The sequence below is a fragment of the Mycteria americana genome, chromosome 16 (assembly GCF_035582795.1).
Source record: "Mycteria americana isolate JAX WOST 10 ecotype Jacksonville Zoo and Gardens chromosome 16, USCA_MyAme_1.0, whole genome shotgun sequence".
Classification (NCBI taxonomy): Eukaryota; Metazoa; Chordata; class Aves; order Ciconiiformes; family Ciconiidae; genus Mycteria; species Mycteria americana.
Window position 1 is genome coordinate 6,458,403 of NC_134380.1, and position 16,093 is coordinate 6,474,495.

A 16,093-nucleotide genomic window follows, 5' to 3' on the forward strand; every position below is an offset into this window, starting at 1 on the left:
CAACAGAGTGTATTGAGAAGGAGATGCCCAGGGAAAGCTCTTAGCTTTGCTGAAACACCACCTGCCCTGCACAACACAATTCAACAGCAAGAGCCTTCACCACCTGCCCAGCATCCCTGCCCACACCTTTCCTCCCCTGCCTGGCATTTGATGTGTCTCAGGACAAAAGCATACAGAAGCTGTCAGAAATATTCACCTGCCTCCTCCAGCATCAAAGAATATGGTAACGCAGCCTGAACATGGATGGACGAACTTGTGCATGGAGAGGGACCCCTTTAGAGGGGGTGCCAGGGATACCAAAAGCCAAACTCCCTTGAAGCTCTGCCCTTTCCCATCCATTCTATTGTCCCCCAGCCTCACCACTCACCTGACTCCTACTCTGAGATGGAAAAGGAGGGTCTCTCTCTCCCTCTCTCTCTCTCCTGCTTGTCTATGTTGCAGAATGGTGTGACTAGATGGGAGGTTATGAGGGTTGGGCTGAGAAAGACAGTAGGCATGCTAAAGTCCAAAGGGCAGGGCTGTGGGGCGGGGGAAAGGAGGAACTTTGCAGCAGGTGAACTTTGAGACCTTTATTGTTGCTAATGCATATTAGCATTGCTGAGACCTCAGCAAGCAAACACGGGAGCAACAGAAACAGATTCAAAAGAGCTGTGCTGTTATGGTTACCTGGGAGAAAGAAAAGCTGGATCCTGTCCAAGTAGGAAGGGACAGGAAAAGGAACAGAAACACACGCTGTTCTGGGCATGGCACAGCAGAAGGAACCTCTGCAGTCTTCCAACAATAACACTGACCTTAACCCTCCACCCTATTCTTTGATAGCCATGTCAGCAGCTGTACTGGGTCCCTCCCTCGTGAAGCTGACAGCTATAGGGATGTTAGTTGCTACCCTAAGGACGAGTGGTCTGATTTTGTGTTTTCAATTTTCTTTTTAATAGTTTGTGCAAAATACATTCAATCCATTTGACAGAACCATGGCTCGCTCCTGCACACAATTTTCCATCTTCTCAAACCACTGCCATCCTGTTCTCACCCCAACTATGGGCTCAGCTGATTTCCAAAAGGCCAAGGACTTCAGCAGCCTGAGGTAGCTGTAAGGGGTCAGGGAAGGATCATCGTGGACTGAAAAAATCTTGCGTTTCAGTCACCATCTGGGAAAACACCAGAAATTGAACTGGACAACTAAAAGAACAAGATTAATGACTCCGTATAGCTTGGGCAGAACAGCAGCTCTGGAGACCACAGATGGAATAAGCTCATGTCTTGTGTGGGGCAACCTAGAGAAGTTCACATACACAGACATACGAATAGGCTGCATTTGTACTACCTTTGCCAATTGTAAGCTTTGTCTAGGGAGAGAAGGCTCCAGTCTCTGTGTTTCCTTCTTTTGACTACATTTTTGTCAGCCAGAAGGACACCTCATTGGATCATTTCCAAGAAACTTGCTAAAGCCATCCCTGCCCTGGCCTCACCCAGTCACCAGCTCTCTCTACCTAGGACAGAAATAGCTCCTGCAGTACACCTGGTCCTGAGAAGAGTGTTACCTGGCAGTGCTTTCTCCTTTGAATCAAAGGTCTGGAGATTAAAATCATGGTATTAAATTGCACCAAAGTCTTCTTCAGCCTCCTGTAATGCTTCCTAGAGGGATATGAAAAGAGAAGAATTGCTAATGAGGGAAGTATCAACAACATTTAGGCAGACTTTAGGTGGACTCAATTCGAGGGTATGGCCCAAACAGAATATTAATACAATCAGCCAGTCCGGATTTGATCTTACAGTGTTAAGCCTGGTCCTCTCTTAGATGTTTTCCCTACATCCTTTACTTTAGCTGTCACAATATCAGCCTTAGCACAGGCAGGTTACAATAAGAGTTTTGACAGCTGTATTTCCCCTGGAACCTCTGCTCCAGGGAACCAGGCTGGGAATTCCCTCCTCCACCATTCCAATAACAGGTTACCCCCCTGCAGAACAGGCCAGGAGCCAACATGAGGAGGGACCTGGTCAGGCACATCCCCACCTTGCTGTCCTAGGCAAGGACAAAGGGCTGTACCTTGCCTGGCTTTTGACTCCTGACCTTGCCTGGTAACCTCGGAAGTGAGCCTGAATGATTGTGACTTTCTCCTGGAGGACACGGAGGCGTCTGCGGTGAAGGAGGCGTCGGAAGTTCCTTTGCAGAGTAACAATGGCCCAACTCTGCCTCTGGTTCCATCGTCTCTCCAGGAGCTGCCTGGCTTTCTCCTTCAGAAAGACCTGGGAAAAGATCAATAATAAAAGCTGCTGATTTATCTCTTTGTAGCCTTTAAAGCTCCCTGCTAAGGAAACTGCACTCCCTTAACTGGGGAGGGCAGGAGGCACAGGTTCAGGTGACAGATGTATTTGTGGAGGACAGGGAATCAGGGAGTGATGGAGGTTAGTAGGCAGGAAAGGCAGAAGCCCAGGTCTCCATCAAGGAATGCTGGGTAGACAAAGGAGTTGGCCGTGTGTCCTGGTTTCAGCTGAGATAGAGTTAATTTTCTTTATAGTGGCTGGTACGGGGCTATGTTTTGGATTTGTTCTGAAAACAGTGCTGATAATACAGAGATGTTTTAGTTGTTGCTGCACTAGTCAAGGACTTTTCAGCTTCCCATGCTCTGCCAGGTGCAGAAGAAGCTGGGAGGGGACACAGCCAGGATAGTTGATCCAAACTGGCCAAAGAGGTATTCCAAACCATATGATGTCATGCTCAGTATATAAAGCTGGGGAAGAAGAAGGAAGGGGGGGATGTTCGGAGTGATGGCGTTTGTCTTCCCAAGTAACCGTTACGCGTGATGGAGCCCTGCTTTCCTGGACATGCTGAACACCTGCCTGCCCATGGGAAGTAGTGAATTAATTCCTTGTTTTGCTTTGCTTGCATGCACGGCTTTTGCTTTACTTATTAAACTGTCTTCATCTCAACCCAGGAGTTTTCTCACTTTTACTCTTCTGATTCTCTCCCCCATCCCACCAGGGGGGAGTGAGTGAGCGGCTGTGTGGTGCTTAGTTGCCAACTGGGGCTAAACCACAACACCATGCTACCACAACAGCCTGGAGCCAGAGTCTCCTGTTTCCTTATCTGAAATGCTAAAAATTCCTCCTTCATACTTGAGACAAGAATGAAAGCAAAAGGGAGGTGAAAACATGCAATGTTCTTCCTCTTTGGGCAGAGAGCCGAGCTGCTCTCTGTCCACTGACAGCCAGTGAATAGATGGCTGGGCCTATGCGATTAAGATGGGATTCTCCATAGGCATCACCTTTGTTACTCCAATCTGATAGAGATCTGAGGGGTTCCCCACCACATGAGACAGCACTGCCGCACAGCCTTCTCTCTCCTCCAAGCAGTTGTGCCCTCGACCAGCCAGGAGGCCATACCTGGAAGATGAGATGTTGATATGACAGAAGCCAGGGCTGTAACTGGAGTCCTCAGAGGAGAACAAATCACAGTGTGCTGATAAATTCATCCAGGCTTTCAGTGGCTGGGGAATCCCAAGCCAGTACACTACTGTACCTGGCTAGGAAGTTCTGGAATGGAAGACGGAGTGGGTATCCCTCCTTTCTAATGTGGATGGCCTCCAGTATTCCAGAATGCTGTAGCTGACAAGTGACATACTCCACATCAAAGATATTTGACAGCTGTGAATACAAGGCAGAAGAAAAATATAAAACAAGAAATAAGGAAAAAAGAAAGGAGCCAGAGGGCGGAGAGTTTAGAAGAGGTCTCCTTCTACTGTCCTGTCCTTGGGCTAGATCTTGCCATGGTCTGTGGGTGATGGAACACAAAATCCAACACATCCTTCGGTGTCCAACTGACACTGGCTTCTTATCCGTCAGCATGTGGTCAGCTCAAACGGCCACAGGGAAGGGTGAGAGACAGAGAAAGGGGAAGAAAAGTTTCAAGCTATCAAATGAAGCAAAGAAGTCCAAACCCTAACTGCGAAAGGAGAGCTGCTGGAGAGGACTGGACTTCAAGGAACTGAGGGACTCCATAAGTAGCTCAGGGTGCTGCCCTACCTTTTTGGGATTAGGGGTGATGCACCGAATGAAGAAGGCATGGCTCCTGCAAAACAGGAGGAAGAACCTTTGATCATCCTCCCCTCTGTGCTGACCTGGGAAGACTTCACACAATTCTGGGTGCAGCAATCAGCCCAGTGCAGGGATGGCACCATAACAGTATCTCTCACCTTTTCAGCTTGGCTGTGAGGTCCTGCAAAGACTGCTGGAATTTGGACACCAGTGTGGAGGCCGGAGGCTTGAGCCCTTTGCCTCTGGCCCCCAGCTCCCTTTGCTGACTATAGGCAGCTTTAGCCTTCTGGAAAATGTGAGACACCACCTGCAAAAATAAAGAAATGACCAAAGCTCCCTCAACCACATGGAAAGATCAATCTCTCCTATCTGAAACTGGGGGACCATTCTCCCTTGCCCCTAACAGTGCCAGGAACCCAGCTGCATCCTCAGACAGTCTGTGCGTTTTATATTTAAAATGCATCAATTGCAGGCAAAGACGACTTGCTCAATTCCCAAGTGTCCTTCAGTAGAACAAAACTCCTCATGGTTCCTCCAGGTTCTCCTGACACCTGGCCAACATCTTTCTGCTTCTCACATGAAAGCAATGAGTGGCTCATTAGGTGTCTGCAATAGTGATCTTCATCCTGAACCACTACAGTACCTTGAGGCGGCTCTGAGAGAAGATATCCAGCACCTCTGGACGCAAATGGTCACGGTTTTTATTAAGAAACTTGTGGACCTGCAGAGGCAAAGTCTGATTTAATGCACTGTTGGTTCAGACCACAAACCAGACAGGCAAACACCCCTCTTACACACACCTCTTACTCCACCAGGAGTGGAGGGGACAATGACTTCCACTTTTAGGAGAGATTGCTCCTTTTCCCCTTCACATTGCCCAGCAGGCTTTGACCCCTCACTTTCTTTCAGCAGCGACAGCTTTCCTGGATTTCCAGGGCTCCAAGACAAGCAATGTAGGCTGTTGTGTAGCTGAGGTCATTACCTATTTTTCTTCTGCCCAGAGACAGCTTAGTTGCCTCTCCTAATAAGAATCTCCTCATTTCTGATAAACTGATGCTCTAGAGGGATGTGCAGTTACAAAGAGAGGGCTTTGTTCACAGCACTCGGGGCTGGTCCATCAGGACATCCACAGCATGCTTCCAAGCTGCCCTATTGCTCCAACTGCTCAGAGCCCCCTGCCAGCTCACCTGATAGGTGACGGGGCCTGCGTAGTGCTTCACAGTGAAGACTGGCAAAGGCATCTTGGGCTTGGCATACCAAGGGCTATTTCCATGATGGTAATGACACTTCTGGAGGAAAGTGTGGTCAGTGGCCTGTAAAGGAGATGACAAACATGTTTGCTGCTGCTGCTGCAACATATCCAGTAGGCCAAAAAGCCACTGTTAAAACAAAGGTAAAAACATCTAATACTTGTGCGAACACAGTCCCTGTTCAATCTGTATAACTGCCTCACCATAACCATCCTGTGAAAGGGATCACATAAGAGGATAAGACCTTCTCACCTGAGACAGTGAAGTCTGGTCATCCAGGATATGCAAGATGCCATGGGGTTTTGCAGCAATGAAATCTAGGCATGACTCACTGTATATCTTGGAAATAGGAATCCAAGCTAACTGCTCTTGGCTATATTCCTCCTGCATGTTAAAGACCAACCAGTCAAATCCAGCCATGCAAACAAGAACAAATGGAGGGAGTTAACAGAGTGATTTGGTTTATTCATCAGGAAGTTAGTGTTTCACTGCTGTTAGGAACTTGCCTAGAATTAAGTTTTTGTCATATGAAACAACTTCTAAAGCCACTAATGATTTTCCAAATTTAAGAGAGGAAGGCTGCTAAGCAGAGTGATAAAGTGAACTGTAAAAGGCAACGAGTCTGATAAATACACTTTCATCTCCAGAACATGAGTGGTACATGAAATGCTACAATGAATCTACCAAACACGCTTTAAAAGTACCAGCTGAGGTCTGGGGTCCTTGATCCTGACCAACTCACTTATAAAATCTGTAAAAGGGAGCAAGGCACTAACGAACTCCCCTTCCCTTAATTTACTACAGAATTAATAAAAGATATTAAATAGCCAGCTCTTTGGGCTAGGATTCCACAAGTACTGCTTAAGAGGGCCAGGTCTATTTAGCTTCCTGCTTCCCCGCTAAAGGATACTCTCCAGCTGAGGCTGCCTCAGCTCATTCCATATGTGCTGTCTTTCACCTGCTGGCGTGAGTTCCATTTACCTCTTCCTGGGCAATGACAGTCTGGCTGAAAAAACGCTGGAGATGCTCATTGGCAAAGTTGATGCAGAGTTGTTCTAAGCTGTTTACACCTAGATCCTGCAAAGACAAAAAGGCATCATCACTTCCAACCCACAGCCCTCCCAGGAGGCTGTCTTCTTGCGAATAATGCACAGCACCAGATGGTGGTGATCTGAGCTGCTGGTTCAGGCAGCTTGTTCTCATCAGTAAGTGTGAATGAACCTGAGAAATTCAAATCATCTTATGTCTGGTTTGCAAGCTCTCAGCCTGGTTTATTGACTAGGCTGAACAGCAAGAGGCAAGACAAGCTGTGAAGGAGCACAAAGAAGAAGAGAACTACTCTTGGATGCACACCCCCACCTGTATATGCTCCATTGTTTTCAGCATTCATCAGAACACATAGATTTTAACAGGAATCCTAAGTATAAAACTCACAGGCCTTGATGAGCATGTATCACTCTAAGCCCCTGCTCTGCCCATTATTTACCTACCGCAAGTCTGGGAAGTTCCCAGGAGCTCACTGGGGCAGAAACATGGGTGTATACCTGTCACAAGGGTAACAATTCCTGACCCAGAACTCTAGATGCTACCCTAACCTTAATTTCAAAAAGGGCCTTTTGAAGGAACCTTGAAGGGCCTTTGCTTACAAAATTATCTGCACTTCTCCTATCCCTGGCTTGATCCAAAGCCTAGTGGATCAGGGAGAATCTCTTCAGAAACTTCAGTGGATTCTGGACTTGTCCCTGTTCAGGCTGGGAATAACAGAAAAGCAGGATATGCTGAAGCACACAAAAAGAAATAAATTGTGAAAGATAGTGTTAACATTTCCAGCTTTATCCAAGTCTTCAGGAATAAATGGGAACAGTTAGACTAATACTTCATCAGAAACGTTTTTCTTACTTCTGTTAGTAACTGCAGGAATAATTTAAATGTGATTCATTAAGAGTTAGCTCATTCAGCTCACCTCATCAGTACAGCAAATTTATATTAGGTTTTTTTCTGGGTTTGGTCCATCAAAACTGACTGATGAGTGATCTGGCTCCCCAAGCCACTGCTAAACAGCAAAACACAGGCTGCAGAAAAAGGACTCTGAGCTGCTTTTTACAGGAATTTGTGTATAAGTGAACATTCTAAGAAACTTCTGGGGGTTTTGTCAAACCTTCTTTAGGTGAGAATTGACCCATGGAGTTAAAATCCCCACGTGTCCTTTTGGCATCATACATAACTTGGTTTCTAAACTCCAGTGCACTTGCTGAAAACACAGTTTGATCTGTATTTAATACAGCATATGAGCTAATTCAATGGGCCAAGTTGGCTGAAAGTGCTGGTTTTGTTCTGATTTAAAATCAAATCATTTTCCTCTTCCTTAGAATGACAGAAGCAAAGCCAGGTATGTCCACTATCGATGCAGCACCATACTGGTCAGTTCATGCAAAGGTATCAAACGTGCAAGGCTGACATGGTGGGAGCACCAGAAACCACTCTATTTGAGGCTAGGTTGTTAACTGCCTAAGACTATTAGGACTCCACTTACACACCAATACTACTTGCAATCCACCCAGTCCTATGTACCTTAGGATTCTACCTATGCCACACAGTCATGGAAGACTATGGGCTCCTCCACATAGCAATTCATAACAAAAGTCTGTAGTAAGAGTGTCAAATCACACCCTGAAGAAGCACTTCTCTACTGCCTCTGAAAAAAAAGTACTCCCCTGAATACAGGCATCTACATTACATGGTACAATTACTGTCTCCTTTCTGGAAAAAAGAAAAAAACAAAACCCCAAAACTAAAAATAAAACCCACCCATCAGATACCCTCCCATTTCTGGCAGTGACTGAGGAGAATCAGCGCATGCACTTGCAGCCCAGAAAATATCAAAAGAATAGGAAAAGCAACCTCAAAACCATGTATGTCCACAATGCCCACGATACAGTCCGATTCCCAGGGAGCCAACCACTCATTGATTCTCAGCAGCAGCCACTCAAAGAGCAGGTAATACAGAGTCTTGGCAATGGAGTCCCTGAGTAGGAAAGGGCAGTAAAACCAATTACAGCAAAAACAGCACCCTTGGGTGCTGTTTTTTGTCTCACCAACCCAGACAACGGCAAAAGTCACCTGGCATCGATGGCTCCTTCTACAGACAGAGGGGAGAAGATCCGATCATAAGATGTCACCTGGATACATAAAGATCCAGAATTTACTGTTATTATCTCACAAATACACACATTTTTTTAAATCCACAAGGAAGTCAGCCCAGTTAATGGATTTTTTTCTATTTGGTCTGAGAATTTACCCAGGTACAAAGGAACAAGTAAAACCAGAATTTTGCTGCCACATTTCAGGGTGGGAGTCAGCTAGCCAAAGTGTTAAGCCTGAAGCCACCTCATGTCAGAAAAGAGCCCTCCTAGATGTGAGTTCTGCCATCTTTACAGAGCTGCCTTGAGGGGTTCAGCTCATCCCCCTTACTGATCCAACACAGCAACCATTTTACTCCTGCTCTTACCTCCCAGATTTTGGATCTTCTAAGGTGGTGGCCCTTCTGCTGACAGAGCACTGGGCTAGGGCATTCCATGCTTCAGGATGAATGAGAAATTGCCCAAAAGGTACTCACAGTGACACGGTGAGTGACAGCACTTTGCAGGAAATCTGCTGAGACACGCAGTAAATTGGCCACAATCTGAATCTCAGTGTCACTGGCGATGGCTGCATGTTCATAGGATTCTTTCTAAATAATGGAGAAGAACAACAGATTCAACTATGTATGGGATACTAGGTTCCACTAGTATTGATGTTCTCGACAGCACCTCAGCTGCACAGAACTGGTCACAGCCTGGGCAAAACACCAGCATCTAGGTTCATTTTGGCTTCTCAAAGAGCTACCCAAGCTCTAATGACCTTTGGTTGCCTCCCATCTTCTGTCCTTGCCTAGGTCAGTCTAGAGCCTAATATCCAAAGAACAGAATAGTCTTCAAAGGATATCATCTTCAGTCAAGAATAATGTCTCCAGTCCCATCACATGGGATAACAGCAATGTTCAGCACAAATAGCCCATTCCCAAGCTGCCAAGGATTAGTGTACCTCATAGGAGGTAAAGCAGATATTCCCCAGTTGCAGAATGGCGGCCAGGACAGCCCAGGTGGAGGTCAGCTGATCATCCGAGAGGCTGATTCCCTCCAGAGCTTGCACCAAGACCAGAAAGTCCTGACTGTCCTCCTTCCCCAGGATGTCACAGGCTCTGCCCTGAGAGAATAGACAGACAATCGTGGTCAGCCCGTTTTGCCCCAGGCTGGAGCTGAGCTACCAGCAGCAATCTTCAGAGAAGTAGTTCAACGTTTTAAGGACTGGAGGAATCTGAAATAAAAAGACCAAAGACACCACTAGTGGGAGCTCATTATTGATGGCAGAGCAGTCTCTTTTCTCTCTAGATTTTTTGAGAATAAGATCTCTCTTGCCCACACATGCTAAGTTTTTATTATGTTTCCAATATAGGCACCCCTTGCCCACTGCTGGAGTGCAGCTTGAGAGAAGAAGGGATGCCAGAATCTACTCCCAATTAAGTCATCTGGTACCAAATGGTAGAACCCAAAGTATCAAAGCAAATGGGTTTCTGTGCACCTAGAGAGCCATCCTGGGTTATAGTCTCACTCACCTCTGCCACAGAGCTTCACTTCAACATGGACATATCACTCTTACTCTTCTTTTGCTTTCTCTACAAGAGGACACTCCTTACAACTGCCTGTGACCCTAAAGTTCACAGAAATCCTGGGTCTAGGGGGTCTGTAGAACCTGTTTGTGTACAAGGGCATTCTTTGACAAAAGTTTCCAGCTGATTGCCAGATTCAGATGAGGACAAGCATGAGGTCCAGGCAGCCCTTGGGCTTCTTCTTGCCAAGACTAAGATCCAAGAGAGATTTTTGTCACTCTCTGCTAACTTCTTTACGCATGATCTGATCTTTTTCCCTTTTCTTCTCTGCAGCAAGCTGAGAAACTCCTGTTAGCTACCACCTTGAAGAGTTTAGCGTACAATACAGATCCTTTGCCAACTAGGAACATCACCCCATTAAGGGATGGGCCCTTAATTGCCCTCCATCCTTGAGTCATTAATGGTACTTGTCCATTCCTTGCCTGAAAGAAAGATGATAGCAATCATTTGTCAAGGATCCCTCACATGACCACAGCTGCTGTAAAGAGTTTGCCCACCTGGGAAAGCTGGCCCACACAGCTGAAATGAGAAAGATATCTTGCTATTGCTGTGAACCTCTTGAGTATGGAAAACGTTCTTAAACAAAAGAAACTGTGCTTCAAGGTGATGGCTTGCCATAAGTCTGGCAAACAATTTTCCAATTTAAATAGATTGTAATCAGCAGTACATTTCAATGGTTTAAAATTTCCACCCATTGACTCAACCAATGAAGCAAGTGTTTTGCCGAAGGTAGAAAGAAATATCCCCCGCTCTTTTCAGTCCCACAATAAATTGCAAATGCAAGGAAAGACAACGAGAAAAGGATTTCTTCACCACAGGGTGGAGCCATGGGCCTACACTAGGAATCCTTTTTTAAAAGTCTTTCTTTGGGACTAGAAGGGGCCTGAAAGGTGAGAAAAAGATCACATAAGAGACAAAGGTACTCCTTCTTAGGTCAGGTGCAAGAAGGAGCAAAGCAGACTTTAGCATAGTCCTGTGAGGGACACATCAGGAGGGAAGCAATGTTATCAGGTGCCTCACTAACCAAACAGAAGTGATGGCTTGGCCATTTCACGCTATCAGCTTCTGCACAGCATCCTCACCTCACTCACCTGATTCAGGTAAAAGTAAGACTCTGCCTCTTGCAAGTACAACTCCTCTTTCTGCTCCACAGGCAGCCCAGCCAGTAGCTCATAAAACACGTGGTAGTTCCTCTCACCACGGGCCTGACAGGGGACACAGTTCATAGAGTTGACTCATAGCCAGTTCCAAAATCCTACAGAATACATGCTGCCACAAACCAAGCACTCAAACAGCAGGACACTGAAACTCTGAGGTCAGCAAGATGAGGCCAGAAGCCACTCAAGAATTATTTCATTTGAAAAGTTTCCTGGGTTTCTCACTGACACCTTAAGAGCATTCCATTTGAGAGCAGTCCCTTTCACGGCTCCAATATCTGACCTTTTCCATACTACAGACATTAAGAAAAATTAGTTGAGGAAAGATTTAACTTCCAGTAATCCCTAATAAGTGGCTTAATTCAACCTGTTTGAAACAGAGTGACCTCCTATTTTATTCAAACAAAATAAGCAACCATGTTGTGCTACACAGAGGGGACATACTTCTTGCTAACAGAAGTGGGAGGCAATTGTCATACTTATTCCCATCCCCGTTATTTAACAGTAAATTTAAGATTGAATATGAATAAGGGAAAGAGGGACCCCTCTAGGAGAGAGGGGCTCATTGGTCCTCACCTGAAATACCACACGAGACTTCTCCAGCAGGTACTGGGAGATGGATGTTCCCACCACAACGCCACTGAGCATAAGACAACAACAGTTCCTGTCAGAAGCTAGTGACAGGTTTTCTGTAGGTCCATTTCTCTGAGGATTTAGCAGAGGGAGTTTTTGCTGAGAAACAAGGGTATGACCTGACCAACTTGGTCTGAATTTTGAAGCTTTCCAGCACTGGTGTTTTGTATCAGATTATTATAGAGAAAGCAGCTATGAAACACACAGATTCAAGTTTGGGTTCTGAACAGCCTCCAGAGTACAAAGGAACTTGGACTTGAATGATCCTCACAGGATACATCCTGAAAATAGTCCAGGGAACATGCCACACCCCTTCCCTTCAGCCATACCTGATTGCTGTGGCATTACCGCCTCCCCCATCTGACCTTACCCACCCATTTCATATGTCAGGCTGATAGCCTGTGGGGACAGGGACAACCTTTTTGTTTTGTAATTTAATTGCATCTTGCACAAAGTGATCCTGGACCAAAACCAGGATGTCAAAGTACTACAGCAGTAGTGGGCCATGCAGCGAGCAGCCTGGAGTTAAGCTGCAGGTGAGGATCTATAGGCCTTTAAGCCTATCATGTCCCATGCAGATTAGGCAGATGTGTAATGAAGGGCTGAATTAGTGGGCACCTGAATATATACAGCTGATTTGAGAAGAGTCAATATGGCTTCTGTAAAAGGAGATCCTGCCTCACAAACCTCCTGGCATCATTTGAAGGGGATGACAAATTTGCAGATAAGAACGATCTAAGGGATATAGTCTACATGAATTTCCAAAAGGTTTGACAAAGTTGTGTGACTCTCAGGGAAACCAAGCAACCATGGAGTAAGAGGGAAGGTCCTGACATGGGTAGGAGTAAATGGCTAATCCTCTTAATAGTGGGAGGCAACCACTAGAGTTCCACAAAGTGTCTGTGCTCTGACCTGTGAGTGTAACTCAAGGTTTGATAAGTGACCTAAAAGAGAAGCTGAACAGCAATGTGACAAAGCTTCCTGGTTGTATGAAATTATTCAAGGCAGTGAGGATGAAGGCCAACTGTGAATAAATGCAGACAGACCTTACAATACTGAGTGAGTGAGCAAGAAAATGGCACATGAAATTCACTGTAGATAAATGTAAAGTGATGCATACAGGCCGAAGTAATCTCAGCTTCACATATAAACTGACAGGCTCTGAGTTAACCTTTGCTGCTTAGGACTGAGACCTTGGGGTTATGATAGACAGTTCCATGAAAATATCAGCTCAATTCTTGGCAACAGTCAAAAAAAAAAAAAAAAAGAAACTAGAAGTCCAGAAGTTAGAAAGGAAGCAGGTTCAAAACAAAAAAGGTATTTTTCACGGAACTGGTTAGACCTGTAGAACACTTGCCAAAGACTGTTGCAGAGGCATGAAGTTTACATGAGACCAAGAGGAAACTGGAAAACCACAAGAGTCTCAGAAAAACTCCTAAGCTGCTGCAAATGGTTAAGAGCTAACAGTGTCAGAGAAAAGCATTATATGTATTTTGGCCTGTTCTTACTGTTGCCTCAGTGAATGCTTGTGGCCAGTGCTGGAGACACAACATTGTATTAGATGGCTCCTTGGTATAAACCAATTCAGCCATTCTTACGTTCTTAATTTGTCACCCATCTTGAGAGGTGAAGATCTGTTCTTTTGTGGAAGAAACCTAAAAGCAAAATAGGGTTTAAACTCACCCTCTTCCTATCCTGATGATAACAAGAGTGTAGGGGAGGGAGGGCTATTGCATGAGCTCTAAGCACTGCTAGACCTTTTCTCACCCAAGCACCCCTTGACAGCTGGGAAAGACAGCATCCGCAGATGTTCCTTTAACTCACTGTTGCAGGTGGACATTCAGAAGCTTTCCAAAACGGCTTGAGTTGTCATTGAGGATGGTTCTGGCATTCCCAAAACTCTCCAGGATGGGTAGGACGTTGCAGGGCTTGAAGAAAAGAGGGAGAGAACACTTCAGTAGCAATCACGGGTTTTTAAACCCAAAAGGGACTTAAGTAACTGTTAGTTTGAAAATCCAAGAAAAGTGGGACTTCACTGAAATAATTCTTGCCTGGCTAAAGGGTCTCTTTTTAAATTTATCTTGATATCATTACCTCTAGCCATTGGTGAGTTGCTCTATGAGCTCTTTACCTTCACTGCTATGATCTTTCACTTCTGCTCTGTTTGTTCAGATTCACCTCCCAGACACTGCTATAAGGTCTCTAAGGAAGGTATCATCTCTCTGTTCAAACAGATACAGCATTCTATACAGTATCTGGGGCTCCCAGATACTAAAATACAGAACAACAAGTACATCAGCTGTCCTTATGTCTTTACAGGAGCTTCACCTTGAACCACAAATCATCCAAACTCCAGCTCAGTTAAACAGGAACAAAGAAACAGCGTAAACAGTATGGCCTCTTTACCCTGTCTTTGGCTTCTACTCCTTGCCTAACCATCACAGCATAAAGCCAATCTCAGTTGCCTCTTACCTGTCTGATCCTGTGGCTGTCTGATCTCTGGTACAGCATGGTCAGGTATTGCACAATTGCTTTGGCAGCTTCTGTTTTACCTGATCCACTGTGTCCACTGGAGAAACAAGAGGTAAGGAAGCTGGTATCAAAATGGAATTACATAATTTGGACATATCAGAGGACCTGTTACTGTAAATCAGTGGAGTTGTACTGATTTACAACAAATTAAGATCTATCACATATTGTTTGAAACACTGAGACAACTTGACAAAATAGGCCCAAATAAGATTCCACTGTGGAATGCCAAACGCCTTCTCTTCCACTCCTCCAAACTGATGTGAAGCTAAATTCAAACTGTATTGGCACAGAGTGAAATAAAAATCCATTTTATTCATGTTCTCTACTGACAGCCTTCACATGAGCCAGAATGATAAACTTACGGACAGTGAAATACAAAGATGAAAGTCTTAAATAAAGAAATTAACAAGCCTTTGAAAAAGTACCCTTATTTCCTACCTGATGATGATACACTGCTCTTGCTCTGATGACTGGGATAGCGTGTAGGCCATTTCTGCTATGGCAAAGATGTGTCTAGATGCACAGAAATAAAACTCCAGTTAACTGACCTCACATTTCTACCTCACAAATACAGCACCAAAAGGTTACTCATCAGTGATCTGTATTAGAGATGGGCCAGTATCTTGACCTGAGAAGTGCGAGGAACCAGGGAAATCAGAGCTTTGTTCTTTGCTGACATCAGGTTAATACCACTGTTACAAGCTATTGCAAAGTTCAGGTTCCTCCAGGACCTCTTCAACCTAACCTGAGTAATGCTCTGTGCCACGGTGTTTAATATAAGGGACACCAGCAGTACTATCTGCACTAGAGGAACCCACCTATGTTGCTAGCTCTGGTAGGGCTGTACCAGTGTTAGCAGTGGGGAGCACATACTGCCAGAACTCGTCAAGTACAGTCCCAGCAGGCACTGAATTCAGGACCTTCAAGCAATCCTGAAGAAACTTGACCTAAAGAGTTTAGCTCTGTAGCACTGCAGGTCCAAGCAACTACAACTTTGCCAAATGGATTGTTCAATTCCTGTGGCATTCATCCTGCTCTATCAGACAAGTGGAGGAAAATAAAATACTTTCTGGAGCACAAACAGAACAGAGTTTAGGGAGTTATTTGAGAAAGAGAAACATACGGGGCATTTTTTGAGAGAGTCCCTTGGTGATACTGGGTAGCCACATCTTCAGAGTAGATGCTGAGGTTTTTGAAAGGATTCACAGAAATCAAAATTTGCCCAATGTAAGTCTAGGACAAAAATAAGAAAGGGAAAAAAAAAATCTGGTGGCTTCTTAGAATTTTCTGAATGAGGAATGCAACTGAACACATATATTAGTACAAAGATTAAAATTACCTTTAAAGGAATATTGTCTATTCTGACTATACTGCCAGCTTATTCAGGGCATAGCACAATTTTTCAGTGGTCATTTTCAAAGCTCTCATTAATATTTTGGGATAAGTGGGCACTCACTGGTCTGTGGTCATCTTCACTGGTCACTGTCTATTCTCCAAGCTTCACATGAAATTACAGGCACAGGTTTGAATGCCTGAGCCAGTAAATGAAAAAGAGAACAATTAGCCATCCAGAACTAGCTCTGGACTGCAACACTGTGAAATGTTTGCAGAAACTCTGAAGTTTCTTCTCGAGATCCACAATTTTTACTCAGAACTGCTTTGCTAAGACAGGAGAGTTCCACTAGGAGCAGCTGAGGCTGAAACTGAACCCAAGTATACTCATGGGTTGGCAACAAATACCGAAACTAAAGAGAAACTCTGGGACTTTCAGATTTTAC

General features: G+C 44.9%; 1 long non-coding RNA gene across 1 annotated transcript; it reads right to left on the minus strand.

The window, feature by feature from the left end:
• Nucleotides 1-373: 373 nt before the first annotated feature.
• On the minus strand, nucleotides 374-2,127 carry LOC142417678 (uncharacterized). The gene is made up of 3 exons (XR_012778103.1): nucleotides 2,072-2,127; nucleotides 1,542-1,635; nucleotides 374-477 (listed from the first exon to the last, which is right to left on the minus strand). It is a non-coding gene; the product is annotated as an uncharacterized LOC142417678 (long non-coding RNA).
• Nucleotides 2,128-16,093: the final 13,966 nt, after the last annotated feature.